Source organism: Arachis hypogaea, chromosome 14, assembly GCF_003086295.3.
Source record: "Arachis hypogaea cultivar Tifrunner chromosome 14, arahy.Tifrunner.gnm2.J5K5, whole genome shotgun sequence".
Taxonomy (NCBI): domain Eukaryota; kingdom Viridiplantae; phylum Streptophyta; class Magnoliopsida; order Fabales; family Fabaceae; genus Arachis; species Arachis hypogaea.
In genome coordinates this window covers 115,944,504-115,967,043 of record NC_092049.1, presented here as the reverse complement: position 1 = coordinate 115,967,043, position 22,540 = coordinate 115,944,504, and positions in this window count along the sequence as shown.

Sequence of the window (22,540 nt, the reverse complement as noted above, 5' to 3'; positions counted from 1 at the left end):
AAGTCAACATGATTTCCCAAAGTCTGAATGGATGGCAAAATGCATCCAACAGTACTAAAGAGGCATCTTCTGAAGAAGAAGCTTATGATCCTGATAACCCTGCAATAGCAGAGGTAAATTACATAGGTGAACCTTATGGAAACACCTATAATTCATCATGGAAAAATCATCCAAATTTCTCATGGAAGGATCAACAAAAGCCTCAACAAGGCTTTAATAATGGTGGAAGAAACAGGTTTAACAATAGTAAACCTTTTCCATCATCCACTCAGCAACAGACAGAGAATTCTGAGCAGAATCATTCTAGCTTAGCAAATTTAGTCTCTGATCTATCCAAGGCCACTTTAAGTTTCATGAATGAAACAAGGTCTTCCATTAGAAATTTGGAGGCACAAGTGGGTCAGCTGAGTAAAAAGGTCACTGAAACTCCTCCTAGTACTCTCCCAAGCAATACAGAAGAGAATCCAAAAAGAGAGTGCAAGGCCATCGATATAACAATCATGGCCGAAGCCACAAAAGAGGAAGGGGACGTGAATCCCAGTGAGGAAGACCTCCTGGGACGTCCAGTGATCAATAAGGAGTTCTTCTCTGAGGAACCAAAGGAATCTGAGGCTCATCTAGAGACCATAGAGATTCCATTGAACCTCCTTATGCCCTTCATGAGCTCTGATGAGTATTCTTCTTCTAAAGAGAATGAGGATGTTACTGAAGAGCAAGTTGCCAAGTACCTTGGTGCAATCATGAAGCTGAATGCCAAATTATTTGGTAATGAGACTTGGGAAGATGAACCTCCCTTGCTCATCAATGAACTGAGTGATCTGGATCAACTGACATTGTCTCAGAAGAAACAGGATCCTGGAAAGTTCTTAATACCTTGTACTATAGGCACCATGACCTTTGAGAAGGATCTGTGTGACCTGGTGTCAGGCATAAACCTCATGCCACTCTCTATAATGGAGAAACTGGGAATCCTTGAGGTACAGGCTGCCAAATTCTCATTAGAGATGGCAAACAAATCCATGAAACAGGCTTATGGACAAGTAGAGGACGTGTTAGTAAAGGTTAAAGGCCGTTACATCCCTACTGATTTCATAATCCTAGACACTGGGAAGGATGAGGATGAATCCATCATCCTTGGAAGACCCTTCCTAGCCACAACAAAAGCTGTGATTGATGTGGACAGAGGAGAATTGATCCTTCAACTTAATAAAGACAACCTTGTGTTTAAAACTCAACGATCTCTTTCTGTAACTATGGAGAGGAAGCATGATAAGCTTCTCTCAGTACAGAGTCAAATAAAGCCCCCACAATCAAACTCTAAGTTTGGTGTTGGGAGTCTATAAAATTGACCTGATCACCTGTGTGGCTCCGTGAGAGCCCACTGTCAAGCTATTGACATTAAAGAAGCGCTTGTTGGGAGGTAACCCAATTTTTATTTATCTAATTTTATTTTTATTTTTATTGTTCTTTCATGTTTTATTAGGTTCATGATCATGTGGAATCACAAAATAAATCCAAAAATTAGAAACAGAATCAAAAACAGCAGAAGAAAAATCACACCCTGGAGGAAGGACTTACTGGCGTTTAAACGCCAGTAAGGAGCATCTGGCTGGAGTTCAACGCTAGAACAGAGCATGGATCTGGCGTTGAACGCCAGAAACAAGCAACATCTTGGCGTTCAAACGCCATGAATACACCCTGAGAAGAGCTGGCGCTGAACGCCAGAAATATGCTGCATATGGGCGTTGAACGCCCAGAACAAGCATCACTTCAGCGTTTAAACGCCAGAAATGCATGCAAAGGCATTTTACATGCCTAATTGGTGCAGGGATGTAAATCCTTGACACCTCAGGATCTGTGGGCCCCACAGGATTACTTCAGGATCTGTGGACTCCATAGGATCCCCACCTACCTCCACTCATACTCTCCCCTCTTCTCATTCATCCTCTCTTCCCAATAAACACCCTTCCTCAAAACTCTTCACCAATCACCTCAATCTCTCTTCCCTATTACCACCTACCACCACTCACATCCATCCACTCTTCCCCATAAACCCCACCTACCTTCAAAATTCAAAATCACTTTCCCACCCAAACCCACCCAATATGGCCGAACCTACTCCCTTCCCCCTCACTATATAAACCCTTCCATCCCTCCTTCATTTTCACACAACACAACCCTATCTTCTATACCTTGGCCGAATACACCTCCCCCTCACTCTCCTCCATATTTTCTCTTCTTCTTCTTCTTTTCTTTCTTCTCTTTCTCTAGGGCGAGCAATATTCTAAGTTTGGTGTGGTAAAAGCATAAGCTTTTTGTTTTTCCATTACCATTGATGGCACCTAAGGCCGGAGAAACCTCTAGAAAAGGGAAAGGGAAGACAAAAGCTTCCACCTCCGAGTCATGGGAGATGGAAAGATTCATCTCCAAAGCCCATCAAGACCACTTCTATGATGTTGTGGCCAAGAAGAAGGTGATCCCTGAGGTCCCTTTCAAACTCAAGAAAAATGAGTATCCGAAGATCCGACATGAGATCCAAAGAAGAGGTTGGAAAATCCTAACCAACCCCATTCAACAAGTCGGAATCCTAATGGTTCAAGAGTTCTATGCAAACGCATGGATCACTAGGAACCATGATCAAAGTGTGAACCCGAATCCAAAGCCTTGGCTCACCATGGTTCGGGGAAAATACTTAGATTTTAGTCCGGAGAATGTAAGGCTGGCGTTCAACCTACCAATGATGGAAGAAAACGCACGCCCCTACACAAGAAGAGTCAACTTTGATCAAAGGTTGGACCAAGTCCTCATGGACATATGTGTGGAAGGAGCTCAATGGAAGATTGACTCAAAAGGCAAACCGGTTCAACGGAGAAGATTGGACCTTAAGCCTGTAGCTAGAGGATGGTTGTAGTTCATTCAACGCTCAATCATTCCCACTAGCAACCAGTCTGAAGTTACTGTAGACCGGGCCATCATGATCCATAGTATCATAATTGGGGAGGAAGTAGAAGTTCATGAGATTATACCTCAATAACTCTACAAGGTGGCTGACAAGTCCTCCACTATGGCAAGGTTGGCCTTCCCTCACCTCATTTGCCATCTATGCAATTCGGCTGGGATTGACATAGAGGGAGATATCATCATTGATGAGGACAAGCCCATCACTAAGAAAAGGATGGAGCAAACAAGAGAGCCTATTCATGGATCTCAAGAGACACATGAAGAAGCTCATCACCAAGAAATCCCTGAGATGCCTCAAGGGATGCACTTCCCTCCACAGAATTTTTGGGAGCAAATCAACACCTCCCTAGGAGAATTAAGTTCCAACATGGGACAACTAAGGATGGAGCACCAAGAGCACTCCATCATCCTCCATGAAATTAGAGAAGATCAAAGAGCAATGAGGGAGGAGCAACAAAGACAAGGAAGAGACATAGAAGAGCTCAAGAACATCATTGGTTCCTCAAGAAGAAAACGCCACCATCACTAAGGTGGACTCATTCCTTGTTCTTAAATTTTCTATTTTTCGTTTTTTATGTTAAATGTTTATCTATGTTTGTGTCTTTATTACATGATCATTAGTGTCTAAGTGTCTATGCCTTAAAGTTATGAATATGAATCCATCACCTCTCTTAAATGAAAACTGTTTTAATTACAAAAGAACAAGAAGTACATGGTTTCGAATTCATCCTTGAAACTAGTTTAATTATTGTGATGTGGTGACAATACTTTTTGTTTTTTGAATGAATGCTTGAACAGTGCATATGTCTTTTTGAAGTTGATGTTTATGAATGTTAAATATGTTGGCTCTTGAAGAATAAGGAAAAAGGAGACATGTTATTTGATAATCTGAAAAATCATAAAAATGATTCTTGAAGCAAGAAAAAGCAGTGAATACAAAAGCTTGCAGAAAAAAAAAAGAAAAAAAATGGCGAAAAAAAGGGGAAGAAAAAAAAAAGAAAAAACAAGCAGAAAAAGCCAAAAGCTCTTAAAACCAAAAGGCAAGAGCAAAAAAGCCAATAGCCCTTAAAACCAAAAGGCAAGGATAATAAAAAGGATCCAAGGCTTTGAGCATCAGTGGATAGGAGGGCCTAAAGGAATGAATCCTGGCCTAAGCGGCTAAACCAAGCTGTCCCTAACCATGTGCTTGTGGCGTGAAGGTGTCAAGTGAAAACTTGAGACTGAGCGGTTAAAGTCAAGGTCCAAAGCAAAAACAGAGTGTGCTTAAGAACCCTGAACACCTCTAATTGGGGACTTTAGCAAAGCTGAGTCACAATCTGAAAAGGTTCACCCAGTTATGTGTCTGTGGCATTTATGTATGTGGTGGTAATACTGGAAAATAAAGTGCTTAGGGCCACGGCCAAGACTCATAAAAGTAGCTGTGTTCAAGAATCAACATGCTGAACTAGGAGAATCAATAGCACTATCTGAATTCTAAGTTCCTATAAATGCTAATCATTCTGAACTTCAATGGATAAAGTGAGATGCCAAAACTATTCAAGAGGCAAAAAGCTACAAGTCCCGCTCATCTGATTGGAGCTAAGTTTCATTGATATTTTGGAATTAATAGTATATTCTCTTCTTTTTATCCTATTTGATTTTTAGTTGCTTGGGGACAAGCAACAATTTAAGTTTGGTGTTGTGATGAGCAGATAATTTATACGCTTTTTGGCATTGTTTTTACATGATTTTTAGTATGATTTAGTTAGTTTTTAGTATATTTTTATTAGTTTTTAATTAAAAATCACATTTCTGGACTTTACTATGAGTTTTTTTGTTTTTCTGTGATTTTAGGTATTTTCTGGCTGAAATTAAGGGACCTGAGCAAAAATCAGATTCAGAGGTTGAAGAAGGACTGCAGATGCTGTTGGATTCTGCCTCCCTGCACTCAAAGTGAATTTTCTGGAACTACAGAACTCCAAATGGCGCGCTCTTAATTGCGTTGGAAAGTAGACATCCAGGGATTTCCAGCAATATATAATAGTTTATACTTTGCTCGAGTTTAGATGACGCAAACTGGCATTGAACGCCAGTTCCATGCTGCATTCTGGAGTCAAATGCCAGAAACAAGTTGCAAAGTGGAGTTAAACGCCAGAAACACGTTACAAACTGGCGTTCAACTCCAAGAATGACCTCTCCACGTGAAAGCTTCATGCTCAGCCCAAGCACACACTAAGTGGGCCCCGGAAGTGGATTTCTACATCATTTACTTATTTCTGTAAACCCTAGTAACTAGTTTAGTATAAATAGGACTTTTTACTATTGTATTTATATCTTTTGAACATCTTATGATCTGGAGTTCATCTCTGGACGTTTAGTTCTTAGATCATGGGGGCTAGCCATTCGGCCATGCCTGGACCTTCATCACTTATGTATTTCACTAATGTTGGTTGTCATGTGCCCGAACCGTCTGCCACTATCCTCGTGTTGGGTCTATTTGTCATATTCCATCCGGTTGGCCCAGTTACACATTGCTGGATTCTCAGTTTGCATGATGTCAAACCAGTAATAAAACTCTGCTTTAGTTTTTGCATAGGCAGCATTGACCAGCATCCTCCTTGCATCTTTACCTTTGAAGCTAAGGGCAAAATTCGCAGCCACATGACGAATACAGTACGCTCAAAAAGCGCGCGGAGGCAGCCAACCATTCTCTGGGACCTCAAGTGCAGCCTTGATGCCATTATGCCTGTCAGAGATAACAAGGATACCCTCCTGTGGCGTCACATGCGATCGTAGGTTGGGCAAGAAGAATGACCATGACTCTGCATTTTCTCCCTCCACAAGGGCGAAGGCTATCGGGAGGATGTTCGAGTTCCCATCTTGCGCTAACGCCAACAGCAGTGTGCCTCGCCTCCATACTTGCCATACAAGTGGGTACCGTCAATACTCACGAAGGGCTTGCAATTCCGGAAGGCCTCCATGCAGGGTGGAAATGTCCAGAAAAGTCGATGAAAGTACACTGTTGACTCATCGACCTCACCCCCAAGTCGAACAGGAGAGGTCTTCAACACAGTGACTGTGCCAGCCATGGTCGACTGTACCCCTAGCATCCAACGTGGCAACTCCACATACGACTCTTCCCAATCTCCATATATTTGTGCTACAGCCTTCTGTTTTGCCATCCAAACCTTCCTGTAACTAGGCCTGAACCCGTAATCGGCTTCTGTAGCTTGTTGCAAGACCTTTACCGTAACCGCAGCATCCGCCCCAACCAACGGAAGAATCCTTGCACAGATAACGTGGTAATCCAGCTGACGGTGATCACTGGAAATAGAGGTTGCCAAGCAAGTGTGTGGACCGTTGTACCTCTTAACCTCCTAAGTGCCCTTTCGTGCACGCAGTGCTACGCGAATCAATCAAGTACAATCCTTGCCGAACTCCTTGCATTTTCCATGATACTTCAGATGATCCGATTCGACGACTCTGTACTCAACACCTCGACGGATGCTATAGTCCTTCACGCTCAGCACAGCCTCATCTTTATTCTGGAATGATTGCCCAATCTGAAATTCTGTAGGAGAACCCTCAAATGTTGCACCACCGTCCGGCTGTTGACCCATAGCCTCCAAGTTTAGAGTGGAGAAGTGTGGAGGGTACTGCTGTGTGCTAGAACTTGAAGGCCCATGCTGTGTGTGTGGATTGGGAGCTGTGTCATCATCGCTGTCCCTAATGATATCTACAGGCTCCTGGTCAGAGTCATCGTCCCGCATTGCATTCTCTACTCGATCAGGTTTTCCGAAGCCTTGCACATCATGAATCAAGCCACTACCAGTGGCCACCTCAAATGCCTGCTACTAGACCCCTAGATTCTCTAAAGGTACAGAACCAACAACCTCCGTTCGATCTAAATCAGCCGCGAATGAAGGGGATGCGACCTGCGGAACAGATGGTATAACCGCAGGCATCGAACTAGACGCACCGCCTGCGGCAGTCGAGCTATGAACTGGAGCTGATGCCCTAGAACTATTGACACCAACCTCCAACTTTGCGAACAACTCGTGTATTCTAACCTCCAGAAAACTCCTAACACAATGAAACAGAACCCTAATATCTTCATCAGGCGCTAGCACAAACGTATCATACTTAACACCAGTCGAGACAACTGCGATGGAAATCTTGTAGAATAGCTTCTTCACCCACTTGCTCCAAAATACCCCAAGCTTCTACAAGATGGTGTTCTTCGCATCTGACAAAGTGCTTGATGAACTGATGAATACACTGAGTGGTTCTCTGTCAGTGAACTTCACACCATATCTTTTGCTTCTTTGGATTTTTCCAGAGCAATGCACTAAGACAAGAAAACTCTCTTCCTCACTTGCCATGGTGACAATGATCTCTTCAGCAGCTTGAATGTCACTCACATATATATAGAATTTCTCTCCTCATAAACCGTTGCAGCTAACAAAGGTTTATGCCTATTGAAAGTCCTTCATAAGCTGTTGCTGCTTACAAGATTTTATGTACATTTGTCTCCCTTAGTAAACCGTGGTAGCTTGCCACGGTTTATGATCCATCTTCTTCAAACGTAAACCGTGCCAGGTAGCTACGGTTTATGTATAAACTTGAAACCGTGGTTGGCTCCCACGGGTTACATAATAATAGAATTGCACATGCACGTAACCAGTTTCTAAATCATGTATATAAGTAAAGGATTCACTCAATTAATTTATTTCAGTACATTGCCCTTAATATTATATAGGGAGAACAATACCCAAAATATATATATATATATATATATATATATATATATATATATATATATATATATATATATGGAGACATCTCAATATAAAACTTTAAATGTCCTAATAATATTACGGTATGTGAACAAATCATATTTTACCAAGTGGCACCACTGTACATGTGATATATTGACATGCCACGTGTAATTAGCGGATAAATTATTATTTCATTATACGTGATCGAACCATGTTTTCACATGTGGTATTGACGGTTCATATCAGTATGTCAAGTAAATATGCCGTTAATAGAAAATAGTTGAAAAAAAAATATAAGTCACCGATGTTAACTTTGAGGATTAAATTAAGTTAAAATTTTAAATTCCAATTTGAAACACATACAATCTTACAAACCAATTTAAGTATTTATTCAATGTTGACTACTTAAAAATTAAAGAAATGAGTTTATATATTTAAAAGAATCCAAAAAAAAAAAATGACATTCCATCGACCAATATTTTTTGAAATATTTTTTATCTATAATTTCATAATCTTCCTTTTTACTTTTTTTTTTCATTCAAACACACCTTTCAATGCCAAACACTCATTTGTGCTTTTAAATTAGTCATCTTAAATCTTAAAATCCTAAATTTTGATCTCTAAATTATAACCCTAGATTCTAAACCTCCAAAGATTGGGAATAACATACATTTTTACGATAAAAATTTAATTAATATTAACTTATTAATTTTTTTATATTTATTTTATTTAAAAATATTTAAATGGTTAATTCATTTGTACATTTTCAAAGAGTGTAGCTAACCCTAGAATATATAAGTAGACAATAACCAATTAACCACGTTAACTCAGTCATTTGGAATGAGTTAGCACTGGAGGATGATTTTTATAAATTTCACAAAGTATTATCACATCAATGTAGAAGTCACAAGTTCTTGTCTAATAATACATTTTTTTTAAAGAAAAAATATATATAGCTTTTATTTTTTAAGTCCGTTAAAAAATTATGTATGTAGATAACTTATTTTATTTAAATATAAGTACATTAATGTCTCAAGGAATAAAAAAACGGGTGAATGAGATGCTGATAAAAAAAAATTTGACCAAATAATTCATCTAACACTATTTTAGATGTAGATAGAGTGCAAGAAAAGTGGAAAGTGTAGGGGAGACGAAAATGACAAAAAATGGAGGGGACGACAGATGGATGAAAACAGAGAGGCTGGACAGAACACCAAGGCGCTGTGAACGCTGAACGTGATTGACGGTTGGCGTTGACGGGTAGTGAAAATGAGGGTTGAGAGAGGGAAACAGAGGCGTGATGAGTGAAGGAGAGGGAGACGGCGGCAAGACAACTTCAGAGAGGGAGACAGCAACGCAAAGACTGACGGAGAAGGAGATGACAACGCAAGGGAGGGTTGGACGGAGGTGTTGCGACAGGTTGGAGGGAGGGGATGTGACAGGTTGAGAGAGGTAGATAGCAGCGTTGTTGGGAGAGAGCGAGTTATGACTGTGTTAGGGTTAAATGTGTTTTTGCTGTGAGTTGAGTGAAGAGATGAGAAGAGTGAGAGGAGAGGGAGTGATGACAAAAGGTTAGGGAATTAGGGTTTCTGAACATACATACATACATACATACATACATACATATAAAATAAATTTCATCGTATAAGATAAAAAAAACCCTTTTGTTAAGAAATAGAATTCTTGGGATAGGAATAAACAAATCATGGATAAATCTAAGCGACTAGGGGTGGCAGTGGGGCGGGTAGGGGCGGGTTTTTGCCCTACCCGACCTCGCCCCGCCGTCCTGACATGCATATACTACCCGCCCCCATCACTACCTGCAGGTAGTAAATAACAGAACCCGAACCCGCCCCTGCGGGTACCCGCCCCACCCCGACCCGCCCCTATAAAAATTAAATATTTTAATTTTTACCTATTCATATATAAATTAAGACAAAAGTTTAAAATTCATAGATAAATTAAAATACAAACATAAAATTCATACAATGTCATTAGTTAAAATAACTTGAAATTAAAAAAAATATTGTTAGATCACTACAAATTTAACACCATAATAAAGAAATTACAATATTAGATATAAAATGATCTTCAACCCTTATTCTTGATCACTTTCAACATCTTCATTATCATTTGGAGCAGCACTGTTGCTTTGTGTGTCTTCTCTAGCATTACTAGCCATGAAGTAATTTGAAAACACCTATATCAATAAAATTAAAATACATGAGGGTATAAAATTAACATAAATCATATCATAACTGCATAATTACAAAATTAGAATAAACCAAATCAGAACGCACAATTAAAGTAGTTTCCAAGTGACAAAACTGGTGGATTGGATGAATTTGGATTGCAAACTTTGGATCAAAATGAACCAAGGAGAGACCAGAGTCAATCAATCAAGCTAAATGCAAGAGATAACCACCAGAGTCACAATCACAAGGTTATATCAGTTACAATGCTAGAAAATAATATTGATGGTCATAGAAAAATGGATAAGAAACTGTTTGATCTTAAAACAACCTGGTAATTGTTTTTCATTCTCTAGAGTTTTATGATTCAAAAAAATATTTTCTAAGTTTCATTTCATGACATATAATTAATTTATTGAGCATGTGATGACTAATGTTTGATAGTTCAATTGAATTAATACATATTCTGGTTTTTGAGAAGCAGGATAAGGATATATTGGACAGTAATAATTATGATTCTATTGGTGTTGTACCGGTAGAATTGTTCAAACAAGAAACTGAGAAGTAATTAAGGTATAACATATGGAGTGAACTTATTGTATGTCTGCTGAAGTAATAAGATTAGCTATTAAGTGTTTGAGTTCTAACCAAATTAATCAAGAAAAAGAGAAATATCATTATAAAAAAATGAGTTGTAATAAACTAGCACATGCATAAAATGTTTTCATTTGTAAAAGAATATCGACTTCTGTTTTTAATACTTATTTCTTCGCATTTTCTTAATTGTAGATATTACTAGAGAATTGACTTCCATACTTATTACTTTTCTGATATTACTATGATGTGGATTTTACCATTTGCTTTCTTTAAATTTTTCCTTCTTGGGATACTAAACATGTTTTACCTCTTCTGTATAATTAACTTAATCAAAAGTGGCATCATTAGCAATAAAAGAATATCTATGCTTCAAGAATATCTAATTTCAGCAGGCAGCAGCCACTTCCAGAATAAACCATCATTAAAGATAACAATTACATTATTTTTGAAACAACATAAATTTGTCCAAAGTATGTAAGAGTACAATAATGGAAGAGAATAGGCACACAGGTCAGACAAACTTTGACAACTACTTGCACCATGACACCTCCTTACAACCAAATCAGCAATATATATCGAAAATGTATATTAGCTAACAAGATTACCTGAAGTCCCAGAATAAACCATCATTAAAGATAACAGTTACATTATTCTTCAATCTAATTTGGTCGCCTCAATCCACAAAACTTATTAACATAACAAATTCTAAAATTTTAAGTTAGAGTATTTGCTCCTCTTGTAAATTGAAGTTCGTTATTTTACTAGTTAGTTGGATATTATTTCCATGAGAAAAACAAAAGTACTTTTCCTAGAAATTTAAAAAGAAAAAAAAGAAGCAAATTAGTGAAAAGGCAATAAAAAAAATTTGGAAGCTGTTCACAGAATCACAGACACATTCCTCCAAAGTAATTGAGCTAAGATTATTGAATGAAGGAACTCAATGACATCAAAGTTAACCAAGGAAACAGAATAGGGGTATGAACTGTACCGATGCTATGCGGGGAGAATCTGGTGGAGGTGGCGCGTTTCGGGACCAGGAGAGGCGCGGACGACTGGATGAGGGTCGATTCCGATGCAGAGGAGGCACGGGGGTGGCTCGTCTAGTGCGCGACTTGGAGGCCGGATGGAGTGCAGAGAATTTCGGACTGAGAGGCGGCACAGAGGAGGAGCGACCGGCAATGGCGGCTTGAGGGAGACGCGGTCACGCGGAAGAGACGCGGTCACGAGTTGCGCGGAGGAGGAGCGACAGGCAGTCAGGCACAGGCGACTTGAAGGAGACGCTGAACTGGAGCAGATTCGACGGCAAGCACTGGGAGGGTTGAACTGAACCGAGGCGGCAAGGCTATGGTCTTAGAGAGGAGAAGATCTGAGGAACAGAGGAAGTGAGCTAACCCTAATCGAGTGAGTAACTGAGTGGCAGTGAGAACTGAGCCAACTAACCCTAATCACTAAAAAATTATATATATATATATGCACTCCGGGGCGGGTAGGGGCGGGTTTAGCCTGAACCCGACCCCGCCCCCGCCCCGCTCATCAACCCGCCACGAGTCAGACCCGCCCCGCTCCGGGTCAGGTTCAAACCCGTCCCGACGGGTAGGGGCGGGGCGGGGCGGGTATCCGCGGGTACGGGTACTGCTGCCATCCCTATAAGCGACTCAATCGGAGCAATACTCGAAATAGAAATCCATAAAAAAACACCGATATTGAGATTGGATAAAACAAAATTATATCCAAAATGAATTACCGAATAGCTTATTATAATGGATATAACTAATATGGATGGTCCGATACTGAATAAACGAGTATCTCCCCTAGATGGAATATTTTATATATTAAATTATGAATATATTTAATAAAATTAAATGAAATAAATATATTAAATAGATAATATATATAATAATAATTAAAATTAGGATATATATATATATATATATATATATATATATATATATATATATATATATATATATATATATATATATATATATATATATATATATATATATATATATATATATTATCAGTGGCTAAGAGAAGGGGGGTTGAATCTTAGCCTTCTTTTTGCTTGATAATACTTGCTGACCTTTGAAACCAATTTTGAAAACTTGTCTTTTTATCTCATGACTAGACACGAGACTTTTTTCTTTTGTCTCGTCCCCAGCCACGAGACTTTTTTTTTGTCTCGTCACTTGACACGAGATATTTTTGGTTTTTGCTCCTGTACAGTAGAAACAGAAATGGAGTAGAGAAGAGAGAAAATTACACCCAGATATATCCTGGTTCAGCTGCTAAGTGCAGTGCAGCCTACATCCAGTCTCCATCACAAACATGATGGAATTTTACTATAATCTTCCTGATTACAGACTGTAAAGTGCTAACCCAACTTACAAGGGAATTCCCACAGAATCATGAAACACAACATAGATGAACAAAGGAACTCTAAGGACATCTATGGCTTTTTCTTTTAATTTTGCTCTCTCTGCCTTTTTCCGCTCTATGGCTTTTTCATACAAACCTCACTGTTTGCCTTTTTTCATGAGACTCAAGACATGACAAAATTAAACAAAAAAATACAAAACAGAATACATTGAAGGAGAAGAGAAATCTGTTAGCTCAGGTAGCTCTGAGAACTCTGTGCCTTGCACTCTCACACTTTCTCCTTGAATCAAACCCTGACTGTTCACCCTTACTTATAGGGAGAAGCCTCCAAGGTTGAAACCAACAAACCTAGCCAACTTCTTCTTCTCCAAGTAACAAAACCGGTTCGACCAGAGAGAGAGAAGAGATAATCCATGCAATAACCAACATGCAATTACCTCTAGTCCTTCCTTGGTCATCATTCTTCATCAATCCGAGCTCTCCATCCTTGGCTTGCTCTCCAAGATGGATTTCTGGCCCTTGATGCTTCATGATGATGATGACTTCTGCTCCACTTTTGCTTCCTTCCTCACGTAGCCACCTTAGCTACCTTCTGTGATGAGTGAACTCAAAAGTAGTGACAAGCCATCTCCTCCAAGATCTTCTTTCCTGCTGGTCGAATCTCCTTAACCATTTTTGGTATGGAGAGGCTGAGATCCCATCACCGTATCTTTCCTTTCATGGTTGCAGATCTTAGCCACTACATTTTTTATGTTTTCTTGCCATCATTGTGATGGTCTTGTAGCTTGCCTTCGCTTCTTTTTGATAGCTTAAAGTCTCCATGGTTTGCTGTGTAAGGACCGAAGAAGAGAAGAAAAGTGATGAGAGAGAAGAAAAAAATTTGAACATCATTGAATTAGGAAAGAGAATGAAATTAATTGAAATGATTCTTCCCTTTGAGTAGCGTGTAGCATTAGATGCTGCAATCAAATCAGATGTCCCTTTTTCTCTCTCATTGTTCCCATGCAATAAATGATAATTGAATGAATTTGGGATCCATCACATGGTAATAGGCTTAGATCCGTTGGAAGGCATAAAACAAATAGTAACATTTGCTTTCCTGATAAAATATTTTCGGATCAAGCATTGGAGTATCCAACCAAGATTTTGAGTTGGGCTAATGATAGTGTGAATTGAATCTGGCCTATTCAAAATATTTCAGCCACACTTCTTTGATTATTTATATCAAAGCTAATGATAAGATCAATTGGGCTTACTTCATCAATTCTGGCCCAACTAACACAACCATTATTTTAGCCATATAAATTCAATTCCAAGGCTGAGTATATGAATTGGGCTAGCTAATGTTTTTCGGCCCAACACTAAAATCTGCATTGCAAAAATATTTAAATCAACATATGAAAATTAAAATTAATCACATTAATAATGTTTGATCATCACTAATTTAGAAATAGAGTTTTCCAAACTCATCAATCTCCCCCTTGATGACAAACATTATTAAAATTGAAATGGAAAGAAATTTAAGAATTAGAGTATAGAGTACTCCCTTTGAAGATTTGTTTTTCTCCCCCTTTCAAATTGTCACAAGACTCCCTCTTAATATATGTCATTCTTATCAAGGGAAGCACTAACCTGTAACAGTTTTAATCAAGCTTAAAGTAACAATGTTATTCAACATATTAATTTTGAAATGTTGAATGCTTGATTTATGAGCAGAGTTGGATTGATAATAATTGATTTTCTGCTCAAACATTATACATATCAATTTAGTACAAAAATGTTTGTTCAAAAAAAATTTTCAAATATTTTCTAGTCACAATATCAGAGCAATATGATTATGGTAAGGAAAAAATTTTGAACCACACATGATCACATCAAAACATGGCAGCTGTTTGATTTTACACAATTTAAAGGAACTGCCAAAAATAAGTTATCAAGCCAGCATGTTTACCAAGATGAGTTAGAATCTTCCTATTTCAATTGAAGCATGCATATTAATCAAGATAACTCAATAACTAGGCATTCATATAATCAAAACGAATGTATTGCCAAACCTCATAAACCAAATGCATTTCCAGCAGTAGTAATCACAGTGAAACAAGTGACATATATCAAATATTATCAACATGTATCCTTTTAACAAGGGTGATCATGAATTTTCAAACGAAAATTTCATCCCCTGTTCCCCTGTTCATCCCCTGTTTTTTATTTCAATTTTCAGCACTTTCTCCCCCTTTTGTCCTCAAAGGGGCACCAGCAAGAAGATTTAACATGAAAACATAATATGCAAAATATAACTCAAAAGTGTCTACAAAGTATCACAGAGTTATTGTTCCAACAGAAACAAGCCAAAACAAAGTACCAAATTGAGCCTAAGTGTGCCAATATCAAACAGTAAACATAAGTTTAATCATCAGAGAGATTAACGTCAGATCCCTCGGCCCCTGCTTCACTACCCACTTCATCATCCAGGCTTTCTAGCATTAGACAGACCCTTTCTTGACATTTCTTCCAGGCCGACTCATTTTCATATGCAAGTTTGTGTGCAGACGTATGAAATTGAACCATGAGATCGGACATGTTTGAGAATTTTATGAGAATGTCTCTGAGGGAATCAGTCGCCTTTGAGGATTCTGGCCGGCTTTCAAAATCATCATCCGAAGCCATAGATTTCTTTCCCTTTTTAACAGCGCCGCCTCCTTTGATCATAGAGACTTTGTTTTCTACATCCTCATTTGTTAAATCTACCTTAAAGTACTCAAAGATGCACGTGAGAAACATTCCATAAGGTAAATTAGCCTTTTTTGTACTCTTTATAGACTCCCACATATGTCTAATCATGAGATAACTAAATGAAATAGAAGATGAAGTAACGAGAGTAAATATTATGAGACAATCAGATACGGTTACCCTGTTATGAGAGCCACTCTGTGGGGGTAAGAATGTGAGTTATGATGCGGTACAGTAGTGAGTTGGTTGGTCCAAGAGCCTTGTGAGTAGGAACAGTGCCGTCTAGTCCAGACAGATTTTCACAAATTTGATGAAGAACTTGCTTGTATGCGACCCCAACGTGCGCATCCCATTTGTCAGTCATATAAACCCTCAGCCCTTCATCAGTGTAACCAAGGGCAGAGCCAATGGTCTCAGCATTTAGAGTGATATGCACACGCTTCACGTAGGAGTGAAGACTACCATCAATCAATCTCAGATTCGCATAAAACTGTGTTACCAACCCTGGGTAAACCATTTTGTGAATGAGGAGCAATGGAGACCATTTGAGATTGTCAAATAGAGGATGTAAATTAATTCCTTTGGCAGCCAGAGAATCAAGATTCACCAAGTATGAGGGACACAGATGCCGCTTTTCCAAAACCTCTTTGTGAAGTTCATAGAATGCACATGTAGAGAATCTTGAAGGATCATAATGAGAGTGTGGCTTATGAAATTTGTTCTTGAACTCCATTGATCCAAGGTTTGCGGGTTCTCTGGTCTCGTGAAACACGAAACCCTTGGTCTTTTGAGAGCTTTTTTCGGATGCATGGGGAGTGGATTTCTTCGGTGGTGAAGCAGGAGGGGATGTATGAGATTCCTCTTCCTCTTCTTCCATACTTGGTTCCTTGTTCTTGTCGCTTTTCCTCCTTCTAGAGGATTTCTGGGCTATAACTTTGTGCCTCATTGGTTCGGATTTCTTGGTGGGAGGTGAAGGAGAAGCTGAAGAAGTAGAGTGAATGTGTATGTGTGTATGTGTTTGGGGAGTGGAAGGCTTTTGAGAGAGACGAATTCTTTCACTCTTTCTTGGTGCTGTTTTCTTTTTCATTATGAAGAAGATGAATGGTGATGGAAGTTGGAGAGAGAGAGATGGCCAAATGGTGAGGTGAGTGGAGGGAGGTTAGAGGGACTTTAAATGCTGATTGGAAAGAGATAGTGGAGGGAGTTATTAACCATTAAGGGCGCGGTTATTAACCAGGGAAGTTTCAAAAAACTGAAAAGGAGTTTTCTTGAATCAAGGGATTAGTTGGAAGGAAAGATTTGATTTGACAACATGCTTCTTCCAACAAGATTTGATAAGACAACCAAGAGATTTTGTGATTTTATTTTTCAAAAAAAATGAGGAACTAACAAAACTGTCATGGTGGGGTCAAAGATATTTGGTAGGGCCCATGAAAATTGAATTCTGCGTTGCCTCCCCCTTGATTATAGCTCTTCCATCATGCCCTCATTTTTATCTCGTCCAAACCTACGAGACAAAACTGAACAGAGTCAAATATTTATAAGTTATCAATAGAACTTAAATCAAACATTCCCAAACTTTTTCTCAAGGTGCAGAATCTGTCTTCACAGAGGGGTTTTGTAAAACTATCAGCAATTTGATCTTCAAATTTTACAAATTGAATATCAATGGTACCCTTTTGCACATGCTCTCTAATAAAATGATATTTTATCTCAATGTGCTTAGTTCTTGAGTGCAGAACAGGATTTTTTGAAATGTTTATAGCACTCATATTATCACAAAATAAGGGTATACTATTGATCTTTAATTTGTAATCTTCCAATTGTGTTTTTAACCAAATTAATTGAGAGCAACATGAAGATGCAAAAATGTATTCTGCTTCAGCCGTGGATAAAGCCACTGTGGCTTGTGATGAGCGGATAATTTATACGCTTTTTGGCATTATTTTTAGTATGTTTTTAGTATATTTTAATTAGTTTTTATTATATTTTTATTAGTTTTTAAACAAAAATCACTTTTCTGGATTTTACTATGAGTTTTTGTATTTTTCTGTGATTTCAGGTATTTTCTGGCTGAAATTGAGGGACCTGAGCAAAAATCTGATTCAGAGGCTGAAAAAGGACTGCAGATGCTGTTGGATTCTGACCTCCCTGCATTCAAAGTGGATTTTCTAAAGCTACAGAAGTCCAATTGGCGCGCTCTCAATTGCGTTGAAAAGTAGACATCCTGGGCTTTCCAGTAATATATAATAGTCCATACTTTGATCGAGATTTGATGGCCCAAACAGGCGTTTCAAGTTGGCTCAAGAATTATGGCGTTTAACGCCGGAACTGGCATAAAAACTGGAGTTAAACGCCCAAACTGGCACAAGAGCTGGTGTTTAACTCCAAGAAAAGTCTCTACACATGAAAACTTCAATGCTCAGCCCAAGCACATACCAAGTGGGCCCCGGAAGTGGATTTTTACACTAAACACCCTAGCTTACTCATTTCCTGTAACCCTAGGTCACCAGTTTACTATAAAAACTACTTTTAGTGATTCATCTTGTACCTCATGACACTTTACATGTTTCCTATTGTATTCTCTACGGCATGAGTCTCTAAACCTCATTGTTGGGGGTGAGGAGCTCTGCTATTCTTCATGAATTAATGCAATTACTACTGTTTTTCATTCTATCACGCTTGCTTCTATTCTAAGATATTCATTCGCACTTCAACCTGATGAATGTGATGATCCGTGACGCTCATCATCATTCTCACCTATGAACGCGTGCCTGACAACCACCTCTGTTCTACCTTCGATTGAATGCATATCTCTTAGCCTCATGATTCAAATCAGAGTCTTCGTGGTATAAGCTAGAATTATTGGCGGCCATTCCTGAGATCCGGAACGTCTAAACCTTGTCTGTGGTATTCTGAGTAGGATCTGGGAAGGGATGACTGTGACGAGCTTCAAACTCGCGAGTGTTGGGCGTAGTGACAGACGCAAAAAGATCAATGGATCCTATTCCGACATGATCGAGAACCGACAGATGATTAGCCGTGCGGTGACAGCGCATTTGGAATATTTTCACTGAGAGGACGGGAAGTAGACATTGACAATGGTGATGTCCAACTTAAAGCTTGCCATGGAAGGAGTCTTGCGTGCATGAAGAAGAAGATAGTAGGAAAGCAGAGATTCAGAAGACAAAACATCTCCAAAGCCTCAACTTGTTCTTCATCACTGCATAACAAGTATTTATTTCATGTTCTTTTACTTTTTACAATTAAATCTGAGAATTATTGATATCTTGACTAAGAGTTACAAGATAACCATAGCTTGCTTCAAGTCGAAAATCTCCGTGGGATCGACCCTTACTCACGTAAGGTATTACTTGGACGACCCAGTGCACTTGCTGGTTAGTTGTGCGGAGTTGCAAAAGTGTGTTTGTAATTTCGTGCACCAGCTTGCTTCTTGCTTGACCACATGTTGAGTGAGCTTCCAAGGAAGCAACACATGCCGGATGTGCTCTGTCTATCCAATCTATCTCCCGCATAATTTGCATCACAAAACCCTACTGCACAAAAGTCATCAGATTTAGGATACCAGAATCCAAAATTACAAGTCCCCTTAATGTATCTAATAATGCGTTTAACAGCCGTAAGATGGGATTCTTTTGGGTGAGATTGAAACCTTGAGCATACACCCACACTTTGGACAATATCCGGTCTAGAGGAGGTAAGGTACATAAGTGAACCTATCATTCCTCTATACCTTGTTTCATCCACATCTTGGCCATCATCATCCTTTTCAAGTTTTGTGTTAGGATGCATAGGTGTACCCATTAGTTTGGAATTTTCTAGGCCAAAATTTTTGATAAGTTCTTTTGCATACTTTCCTTGGTGAATAAAAGTGACACTAGGAGTTTGTTTGATTTGGAGACCAAGAAAGAAAGTTAGCTCTCCCATTAAACTCATCTCAAACTCACTAGTCATAAGTTTTCCAAACTCTTCACACAAGGATACGTTGGCCGATCCAAATACAATGTCATCAACATAAACTTGAACAAGGAGTATATCATCATTAGATGCTTTAATAAATAAAGTAGTGTCGGTGGTACCCCTTTGAAATTGATTTTCCAACAAGAAAGCACTAAGCCTTTCATACCAAGCTCTTGGAGCTTGTTTAAGACCATAAAGAGCCTTAGATAGTTTAAAAACATGATTTGGGAAATCTTTATGTTCAAAATCGGGGGGTTGAGCCACATACACTTCTCTATCAATAAAGCCATTAAGGAAAGCACATTTAACATCCATTTGAAACATTTTGAAACCTTTATGGGCAGCATAGGCAAGGAGCAACCTAATTGCTTCCATTCTAGCTACCGGAGCAAAAGACTCATCAAAATCTATACCCTCTTGTTGATCATAACCTTGGGCCACTAATCTAGCCTTGTTACGAACAACTTGTCCATCCTCACCAAGTTTATTTTTAAATACCCACTTAGTACCTGTAACTTTCTTACCATCCGGATGGGGTACTAGTGTCCAAACCTCATTCTTGTCGAATTGAGCAAGCTCTTCTTGCATTGCTTTGACCCAAGATGGATCTTCAAGAGCTTGTTTGACATTGTTGGGCTCCATTTGTGACAAGAGGGCAAAATTGCTTGGTTCAGATTGCCTTTTGGTGGAAGATCTTGTTGTTACACTTTGAGTTGGATCACCAATGATGAAGTCATAAGGATAACCCCTCATGGACTTTCATTCTCTAGGCTTTCGGACAGGTGTTGAGCTTTGATGAGCTTCTGGTGGTCTTACTGTTTCAGTTTCTCGTGCCTGCTCAGGAGACAAAATGGAAATATCTCCTCCAATCTGACGAGACAAAACTGGACTGGCAGATTCTTCATTTTGGATAGATATGGGATTTTCTTTACTTGTTCCAGTTTCTTCACCATCTGAATCATTATCTATCATAGTACTGGGAATTAAATTAGAATCACAAAAAGTAACATGTATGGATTCCTCTATGGTTTTATGCTCTTTGAGATAAACTCTATAGGCCTTGCTTGTGGTGGAATATCCAACAAACATTCCTTCATAGGATTTTGGATCAAATTTTCTAAGATTTTCTTTATTGTTGAGTACAAAGAATTTGCATCCAAAAACATGAAAGTACTTAAGATTTGGAGGGGTTCCTTTCCATAACTCATAAGGGGTTTTCTTCAACCCTTTTCTAATGATTGTCCTATTCAAAATGTAACAGGCTGTATTCACAGCTTTAGCCCATAAAAATTTTGGAATCTCATTTTCACAAAGCATAGCCCTAGTCATCTCTTGAAGGCTTCTATTCCTTCTCTCAACCACCCCATTTTGTTGAGGTGTTCTAGGGCATGAAAAGTTATGAGAAATTCTTAAGTCATCACAGAATTTTTTAAAATCTTGGTTTTCAAATTCTCTTCCGTGATCACTTCTCAAATGGGCAATTTTTAAATCTTTTTCATTTTGAATTTTCTTGAAAAGAGTGGAGAAGGCATGAAAAGAATCATTTTTATGAGCAAGGAAAAGTACCCAACCAAATCTAGAGTAATCATCTACCACCACAAGTCCATAGTGTTTACCTCCTAAGCTTTGGGTTCTTGTTGGTCCAAAAAGATCAATATGTAACATTTCTAATGGCCTTTTGGTTGAGATTCCATCTTTAGGTTTAAAAGAGGATTTTACTTGTTTGCCCAATTGGCAAGCATCACAAGTAAGATCCTTATCAAATTTGATATTTGAAATTCCTCTAACCAGATTTTTCTTAACAAGCTTAGAAATTTGGTACATGCTTGCATGACCCAACTTTCTATGCCATAGCCATTTTTTAGATTCAAGAGATGTGAAACATGTCACATTTTGTTCTTTTAGGTCCTCAAGAGTCAATCCATACACATTATTGCATCTTTTAGCCTCAAATAAAATATCCCCAGTTTTCTCACAAACAACTAAACAAACAAACTTCCTAAAAATAACCTCAAAGCCTAAATCACACAATTGACTAACACTAAGTAAATTATGTTTCAAACCATGTACAAGAAGAATATCATTTATACAAGATGAAAAATTTTTACCAACTTTCCCAAAAGCCACTATTTTTCCTTTTGCATCATCACCGAAAGTGACAAGTCCTCCATCATATTCATCAAGCTTTATGAAGAAGGTTGTCTTTCCGGTCATATGCCTAGAGCATCCGCTATCCATATACCACATATTTTCTTTTCGTTTGGATGCTAGGCACACCTGATCTATGTGATCTGCCATGAGGCACGGTTGTGACTTGGTCTCGGATTCCTCATCATCATCATCTGAGTCATTTTCCAAATCTTCCCATGAATCCATCAGTCCTTTCTTCTTTCCTCTTTTTGGCTTCTCTTCCTTCTTTAACTTGGGACAATCAGATTTGAAATGACCCATTTCCTTGCAGTTGTAACAAGTTACTTTGCTAAGGTCTTTCTTCATTTTCCTTGAGCTACTGCCTTTGCCTTTGAGCTTTACCATTTTCCTGAATTTTTTTGCAAACAACACAAATTCATTTTCAGATGAGTTATCATTGGATTCATCATCCAGAGGGTTAGTGACAGATGAAAAAGCTATTTCTTTCTTTTTTGAATCTTTTTTTAAGTAGGTGTTTTCAAAAGCAAGTAAATTTCCTCTCAAATCATCATAAGTCATAGAGTCAAGACCACTACTCTCAGAGATAATTAAAGCTTTTGTTTTCCACTCTTTTGTGAGACATCTCAACACTCTTCTCACTAGCACAGATTTAGGATACTTGATTCCCATAGCATCCAAGCCAACAATAATGGTGTTGAAGCGTTCAAACATCTCATCAATGGATTCTCCTTCCTTCATTGCAAACATTTCGTACTCTCTGTTCAACATATCAATCCTGGTCTTTTTCACAAT